This window comes from Hordeum vulgare, chromosome 1H (assembly GCF_904849725.1).
Source record: "Hordeum vulgare subsp. vulgare chromosome 1H, MorexV3_pseudomolecules_assembly, whole genome shotgun sequence".
NCBI classification, from domain to species: domain Eukaryota; kingdom Viridiplantae; phylum Streptophyta; class Magnoliopsida; order Poales; family Poaceae; genus Hordeum; species Hordeum vulgare.
The window spans coordinates 320,810,405-320,819,180 of record NC_058518.1 but is presented as its reverse complement, the minus strand read 5'-3'; positions in this window follow the sequence as shown (position 1 = coordinate 320,819,180).

The following is an 8,776-nucleotide window of genomic DNA, read 5'->3' as shown; positions in this document are numbered from 1 at the left end:
TGCACCACCCATGGGCCTATTAGGTCCTCTCCCGGGTGAGTGGCCCCTCCCGGTAAAACCCCAGAACCCTTTTGTCTCTCCCGATACTTTACCCGTAATGCCCAAAATCTTTCTGGAAGCCAAATGCAACAATCCTATATATCAATTTTCATTTTCGGACCATTCTGGAGACACTCGTGACGTTCGGGGTCTCATCCGAGACTCTGAACAATATTCCGTTACCAACATCAATAATTTAACTATACCGAAAACGTCATTGAACCTTAAGTGTGCAGACCCTACGGGTTCGAGAACTATGTAGACATGACCGAGACACTCTCCGACCAATATCCAATAGTGGGACCTGGACGTCCATATTGGATCCTACATATTCTACAAAGATCTTATCGGTTGAACCTCTATGTCAAGGATTCACACAATCCCGTATATCATTCCCTTTGTCCTTTAGTATGTAACTTGCCCGAGATTCGATCGTCGGTATCGCCATACCTATTTCAACCTCGTTACCGGCAAGTCTCTTTACTCGTTTCGTAATACAAGATCCCGTGGCTAACTCTTTGGTCACATTGCTTGCAAGGCTTGTTTGTGATGTTGTATTACCGAGTGGGCCCCGAGATACCTCTCCGTCACACGGAGTGACAAATCCCAGTCTTGATCCATGCTAACTCAACGGACACCCTCGAAGATACCTATAGAGCACCTTTATAGTCACCCAGTAATGTTGCGACGCTTGATACACACAAGGCATTCCTCCAGTGTTAGTGAGTTACATGATCTCATGGTCATAGGAATGTATACTTGACATGCAGAAAATAATAGCAAAAAAATGACATGATCATATGCTACATTTGTAGTTTGGGTCTTGTCCATCACATCATTCTCCTAATGATGTGATCCCGTCATCAAGTGACAACACTTGTCTATGGCTAGGAAACCTTAACCATCCTTGACCAACATGCTAGTCAACTAGAGACTCACTAGGGACATTGTTTTGTCTATATATCCACACATGCATTTACGTTTCCATTTAATACAATTATAGCATGGATAATAAACACTTATCTTGAAATGGGAAATATAATAATAACTATTTTATTATTGCCTCTAGGGCATTTTTCCAACACGCTCGTGTGGCCAGCACCGGCGTTGTGGTTAGCGCGCGCTTGAGGTAGCGTAGGGCATCGTTGGCTTCGTCAAACTAGACGAAGTTGTATGCCATCTTGAGTAGTCGGTAGAGTGGGAGGGCTTTCTCTTCGAGTCCACTGATGAATCGGATAAGTGAGGCGACACAGCCGGTGACCTTCTGGACGCCGGATAGGTCAGTTGGTCGGGCCATTCGCTCGATGGCCCAAATCTTCTCCGGGTTTTCCTCGATCCCTCGTTTGGAAACGAGGAAACCGCGGAGCTAGCCAGATGGTACGCTGAACACGCACTTCTCCAAGTTTAGTCGGATCTCGAATTCGCGCAGACTCGTGAATGTCTCTTTGAGATAATCCAGGAGGGTGCGGATTTCATTTGTCTTGACCACAACATCGTCTACATAGATGTGTACGTTGCAACCAAGCTTCCTATAGAGGCATCGTTGCATGGAGTGCTAGAATGTGGCGCCGACATTTTTCAGCTCGAACGTCATCGTAATGTAGCAAAACGCCCTGAAGGGTGTGATAAAGCTGTTCTGAGCCGATCAGCTGGATTTAGCTTGATCCGGTGGTAGCCTGAATAGGCATCCAGGAAGGACAACAACTCGCAGCCGGTCGTCGAGTCGATCATTTGATCGATACGGGGCAGAGCAAATGGATCCTTGGCGCATGCCTTGTTTAGGCTCGTGTAGTTGATACACATGCGCCAAGTTTTATTTTTCTTCAACACCAGGAAGGGGTTCGACAACGTGTTCGGGTGGAAGATTTCCATGATGAAGACAGCTGCTAGCAGCCGGGCAACTTCTTCACCAATGGTTTTTCGCTTATCCTTTGAGAAGCGGCGCATGGGTTTCCTGACCGGCTTTGCATCCGGCCGGACATGGAGGAAGTGCTCAGTGAACTTTCTCGGGACTCCCGACATGTCCTTTGGGGACCATGCAAAGATATGCCAATTCTCATGGAGGAAGTCGACAAGCTTTCTTTCCTATTTGCTGCTGAGGTAGACCCCCACCAGGACGCACTTGCCGGTGGGTTCAGCCGGGTCTAGAGGGACCTTCTTAGTGCCTTCGACCGATCACGCTCCTCACGTCAGCCTCTCCGTGCCGATTGGCGGTCGCCCTGGCCAGCCGGCACTCACACACGGCTATGGACAACAGACGGGCTACGTTTTCGTCGACCGTGGCTACCCGCCTGTCGGCTGCCGCGGCGGTGGTGGGTGTCGGCAGGCGAAGACGCCTGATTTATCTCCCTCCGGTTGGCTATGGGCTAGCCAACATCGTTATAGGTCCTTGAGTGGGAGCCGACCGGGTCATGGGACGACTCGGCCTGATGTGCATTGGCGGCATCTCTGAGGACGCGGATGCGCTCCTACTGCGTATCGTGGGCCGGACCATCGAGCCCTTTGAGCTCGCTGATGGTGGCCTGCACAACTCACATGTTCTTCACTGGGGTATCGTAAATGGGGTGGTCGCTGACCAGCTCCTGTCCGACTGCGCCTCCTTGGCGCTGCACGTGCTCTAGTCGGCTAGGCCGAGGGGCAGCCGGCGTGAGACCGTGTGCCACGTTGAACTCGTGCCGAGTGGCCTCGAACTCGCGATGAGTAGCCTCCAGCACCTCCGCCTCACGGGGGAGCTGCACGCGGTGGGCATCGAGCTCTAGGGTGGTGACCACAGGGTCGGCCACCTGATTGATGGGGGTGCGGAGCATGTCGACCACTGCTCGAATCGGGGTCCGGTACCCAGACGAGCCGCCATGTGAGGTGATGGTGAGCACCTCCACACGGTCGCACAGATCGGCGATGCTGCTGGAGAGGTGGCTGTCGCCGGCTAGTGGCGACTCGTCGCAACTGAGCACCACGATGGGATAGCTGTCGGTGACTGATACGTCTTCGTCGTATCTACTTTTCCGAACTCTTTTGCCCTTGTTTTAGACTCTAATTTGCATGATTTGAATGGAACTAACCCGGACTAACGCTGTTTTCAGTAGAATTGCCATGGTGTTGTTTTTGTGTAGAAATAAAAGTTCTCGGAATGACCTGAAAATTTACGGAGAATTTTTCTGGAATTTATGAAAAATACTGGCGCAAGAATCAGCGGAGGAAGTGGAGCCGTGAGCCCACAAGCCCACCAAGCGCGGGCCTCCCTAGCCGCGCCTGGCAGGCTTGTGGGGCCTACAAAGCTCCACCGCCTCCAAATCCAGCTCTATTTAGTCCGTTTCGTCCGAAAAAAATCAAGGAGAGGAGTTCATCGCGTTTTACGATACGGAGGTGCCGCCACCTCCTGTTCTTCGTCTGGAGAGCAGATCTGGAGTCCGTTTTGGGCTCCGGAGAGGGGAGATCGTCGCCATCGTCATCATCAACCTTCCTTCATCGCCAATTCCATGATGCGCTTCACCGTTCGTGATTAATCTCATCGTAGGCTTGTTGGACGGTGATGGGTTGGATGAGATCTATCATGTAATCGAGTTGGTTTTGACGGGGATTGATCCCTAGTATCCACTATGTTCTGAGATTGATGTTGCTACTACTTTGCCATGCTTAATGCTTGTCACTAGGGCCCGAGTGCCATGATTTCACATCTGAACCTATTATGTTGTCGCCAATATATGTGTGTTTTTGATCCTATCTTGCAAGTTGTAGTCACCTACTATGTGTTATGACCCGGCAACCCCGGAGTGACAATAGCCGGAACCACTCACGGAGATGACCATAGTATGAGGAGTTCATTTATTCACCAAGTGTTAATGCGTTGGTCCGGTTCTTTATTAAAAGGAGAACCTTAATATCCCGTAGTTTCCATTAGGACCCCGCCGCCACACGAGGGATGGACAATAGATGTCATGCAAGTTCTTTTCCCTAAGCATGTATGACTACATACGGAATACATGCCTACATTAGATTGACGAACTAGAGCTAGTTACATATCTCTCTGTGTTATAACTGTTACGTGATGAATAACATCCGACATAATCATCCATCACCGATGCAATGCCTACGAGTCTTTTACTACCGGTCCTTGCTACGTTACTTTGCTGCTACTATTGTCACTGCTGCTGCTGTTACTTTGCTGCTACTGGTTACTGTTGCTACTGCTGCTATGACCCTACTTTGCTACTGATACTTTGATGGAGATACTAAATCTTTCAGGTGTGGTTGAATTGACAACTCAACTGCTGATACTTGAGAATATTCTTTGGCTTCCCCTTGAGTCGAATCAATAAATTTGGGTTGAATACTTTACCCTCGAAAACTGTTGCGATCCCCTATACTTCTGGGTTATCAGTGACGACCGCAACATAGACGCGGTGCGAGCTGAAGGAAATGATGGAGCCATCTACGGGGAAGTCCGCATCCTCGAGATGGCGGGCATTGTCATTGATGCAGTCGAGCGCGTCGTAGCACACGACCAAGCCGTGCGCCATGCGCTCTCTAGAAGGGGTGAAGGGCCCCGCTCAAAACGTCAATTCGATCGGCATCACTGCTGACCCCACGATGGGTGCCAACTGTCGTGGTATTTCCGGGACAGATGCCATGGGGTGGCTTAACTCGTGGTTTGGGGCCAATGGGCGCCGACGATGTCTGGGAACAGGTGTAGGCTCAACACACATGACGCCGATCTACCCACATTCAGGGCCCTCCGGTGAGGTAAAACCCCTAGTCAGCTGTGTGACTATATGAGAATCGCAATACAAAGGGTGCTCCCTGACTTGTGTTGGGAGGAGGGAGACGAAGCTCTGGCTACCAGTCTTGCTGCCTCAGTAGTGTGAGTGTGTCTCTCGTGTGAATCTCTATCTGCCTGGACGAGTCTCCGCCTCTGTGCCTCTCTCGGTGGGCAGGGGTGAGACTTTGTAGTGTATCCAAGGGGATATGGTGGTAAGGGTAGGACAGGAGGTGGGGGCGGCTTCCAGCCTCTCGGGCTATTTGCGGGGCCCGTCTGCTGTCGAGTTTTGTCACGGGGCCTGTAGGCCATGTGCATCACTGACCGACGTGCCGAGTTGCCGGGGCATGTGCGTATGGAGGGATTGTGGCTATAGGGCCGTGCGCCCGCTCAACATCGATGATGACAGGGTTCCTGTAGCCCCGCTAACCCCTCCATCATCACGTTGTGGCCGTGCCAGGCATCTCAACGTGTACTGCTGCCGGAATGGCCTCAACATCATTTGTCCCGTCTTGTCTTCGTATAGTGGTACGGCCGGATGGACGGCTGGCGGTGGGCCAGCCGGCAGACCGAACCCCGCCACACGGCTAGGAATAGGTCGGCCAAGCGAACCGGTTGTTGCCAGCTGGCCAGGCTCGCATTGGCTGAGTGGGCCGGCTACAGGTAGCCGGCCAGGCACGTGTTGTCCAAATGGGCTGGCTATTGCCAGCCGGCCCCGGAGGGGGGGGGGAGGGGCAGGCGTCCCCCAAATGTCTTGGAGATGGCGAATCTCCACTCTTGGTATACCAAGGGGTAGTATCCCGTCATCAATATTTGTCTCAAAACCTCAGATTGGTACCTGTGGGTTGCTAGTTGTTTTAATTACATCTTGTAGTTGATGCTAGTTGTATTACTTGGTGGAAGCCATAATGTTCAGATCCTTAATAATATTTGTTATACCTCTCATGTTGAACATCTTGATGAGGTGCGAATAATTACTATTGTTCCTGAGGACATGGGAGGGGTCTGGTTATAAGTAATCATATAAAGTTGGTATTCGTTCGATATTTTGATGATGTGTATGTTGTTGTTACTTCGTTTAGTGGTGTCATGTGAACATCGACTACATGACACTTCACCATGTTATGGGCCTAAGGGAATTAATTGTGGACAAACAAGTAGAAGATGGGTTGTGAGAGTAACAGAAGCTTGAACCCCAGTTTATGCGTTGCTTCATAAGGGGCTGATTTGGATCCACATGTTTCATGCTATGGTTAGATTTATCTTAATTCTTATTTTATACTTGAGGATGCTTGTGAGAGGGGTTAATCATAAGTAGGTTGTTAGTTTTAGTAAGAACAACACCTTAGCACTAGTCCACCCACATATCAAATTATCAAAGTAGCGAACGTGAATCAACTAAATATGATGAACATGACTAGACAAAATTACCATGTGTCCTGAGGAGCACTTGCTTTATACAAGAGCACTTTCAAGCTAGTGCTTTGCTATAAAAAGGATTGGGCTACCTTTCTGCACCTTTTCTACTATTGTTACTTGTCACTTGTTACGAATTACCTTGCTAGAAAACTATCTATTACTGTTACTTACAACACCTGCAGATAATACCTTGCTGAAAACTGCTTATCATTTCCTTCTGCTCCTCGTTGGGTTTGACACTCTTACTTATTGAAAGGACTTCGGTGACCCCCTATACTTTTAGGTCATCAAGACTCTTTTTTGGCGCCGTTGTCAGGGAGTGAAGCACCTTTGGTAAGTGGGAAATTGTAAGTAAGCAATTTCGGTACATGCGGAGATTTACTGTTGCTTGTCACTATGAACGGTCACCCTTTCAGTGGCTCGTTCGAGGCATCTTCGCCTAGAGAGGAAGTTGAGGAAATTTTCCCTCAACCTTCTGAACCTACTGGAATATTTATTACGAGATTCCTTAGGGTATGGTAGAGAAACTGTTGGCTAATCCTTATAACGATTCAACTCATCCTGATTATCATCTAATATATGTCGATGGGATTTGTGGATTCAAGCTTTCAGGTCTACCTGGTGACAAGGTCAAGAAGAAAGTTTTCCCTTTATCTTTGGAGGTAAAAGCATTATTGTGTTACATGCTATTAGTTGATATTGGATCATGGGATTGGAATCACTTGAAATTGGAATTTCATCAGAAGTTCTATCCTATGCATTTGATTCATCATGATCTGAATTTCATTTACAATTGCTGGCCTAGTGAAGGAGAAAATGTCGCTCAAGATTGGGGGAGGCTTAAATATATGGTGCACACTTTCCCCAATCATGAGCTCTCAAGGGAATTGATCATACAAAAATTTTATGCTCGATTTTATCATGATGATGAAACATTGCTCGAGGCTTGTGTGGTTGGATCTTATATGAAGGAGACTATTGTAGTCAGATGGAATCTTCTAGAAAAAATAAATGCAATTATGAATATTGGGAACTCGATAGAGTTAAGGCATCAGGTATAAAATTTAATTTAATTGCATCAAATCTTTCATGGAGACTTCTCCTTTTCATGAGTTTAGCAACAAATATGGCTTTGATCCTGAGATAGTAGTTACCTTCTGTGAAACTTTTGCCACTTACGTTGATCTCCCTAAGGAGTAGTGGTTTAAGTTCCATCCTCCTACTGAAAAATTACAAGATGAACTTGTTGAAATAAACAAGTAAGAAATAATTATTAACCATGTAGATCCAGTTGTTCCTACCGCTTACATTGAGAAACCCCCTTTTCCTGTTAAGATTAGAGAGCATGCTAGGGCTGCAATAGTGGTTAATAAAAGTGATGTTAGGACACCTAAACCTTCTGAGAAAATAAATGTTGAGCCTAAGGTTTCCATGCTTAAAGATCTCTTAGCTGATAATATTGAAGGGCAAGTTATTTACCTCTGTGATGAAGCTGCTAGGGTTGCAAAGCCCGTTAGAAATAAACAGGACGAACTTGATAAAAATAAACAAGTGGTAGGCACACCTGTTATCTCAGTTAAGATTGGAGAACATTGTTACCATGGCCTCTGTGATCTAGGTGCTAGCATTAATGCTATACCTTTCACATTATATAACAAAATTATGCATGGTATAACTCCCGTTTCGATTGAAGACATAGATGTTAGTATTAAACTTGGAAATCGAGATACTATATCACCACTTGGGATTGTTAGAGATGTTTAAGTATTGTATGGAAAGGTCAAATATCCCACTGATTTTTTAGTACTTGGTTCAGAAAAAAATAACTTTTGCCCCATAATATTAGGTAGACCTTTCTTGAATACTGTTAATGCTAAAATTAATTGCACTAGCGAGAAGGTTAAAGCTACCTTCGATGATATGTCACATGAGTTCAATTTTTCAAAGTTTGGTAAACAATCGCATGAAAAAGAATTTCCTAATAACGATGAAATAATTGGTCTTGCCTCTATTGTTGTGCCTCCTATAGACCCATTAGAATACTATCTGCTAGACCATGAGAATGCTATGCACTTAAATGAAAGAAATGAATTAGATATGATACTTCGTGATCAGCAGCATATTCGTAAGCACAATTTACCAGTTGAAATTTTAGGTGGTCCTCCTCCACCCAAAGGAGACCCCGTGTTTGAGCTCAAAGCTTTACCTGATACTTTGAAATATGCTTATCTTGATGACAAGAAGATATATCCTATTATTATTATCGCTAACCTTTCACAGAATGAAGTAAAGAGATTACTCAAAACATTAAAGATGCGCAGGGCTGCTATTGGGTATACTCTTGATGATCTTAAAGGCATAAGCCTACCCTCTCTCAGCACAAGATCAATATGGAACCGGATGCCAAACAGTCGTTGATCATCAATGCCGCCTCAATACTAAAATGAAAGAGGTGGTAAGGACTGAAATACTAGAATTTCTGGAAGCGGGTATAATTTACCCTATTGGTGATAGTATATGGGTAAGTCCTATTCATTGTGTTCCTAAGAAAGGTGTATAAGT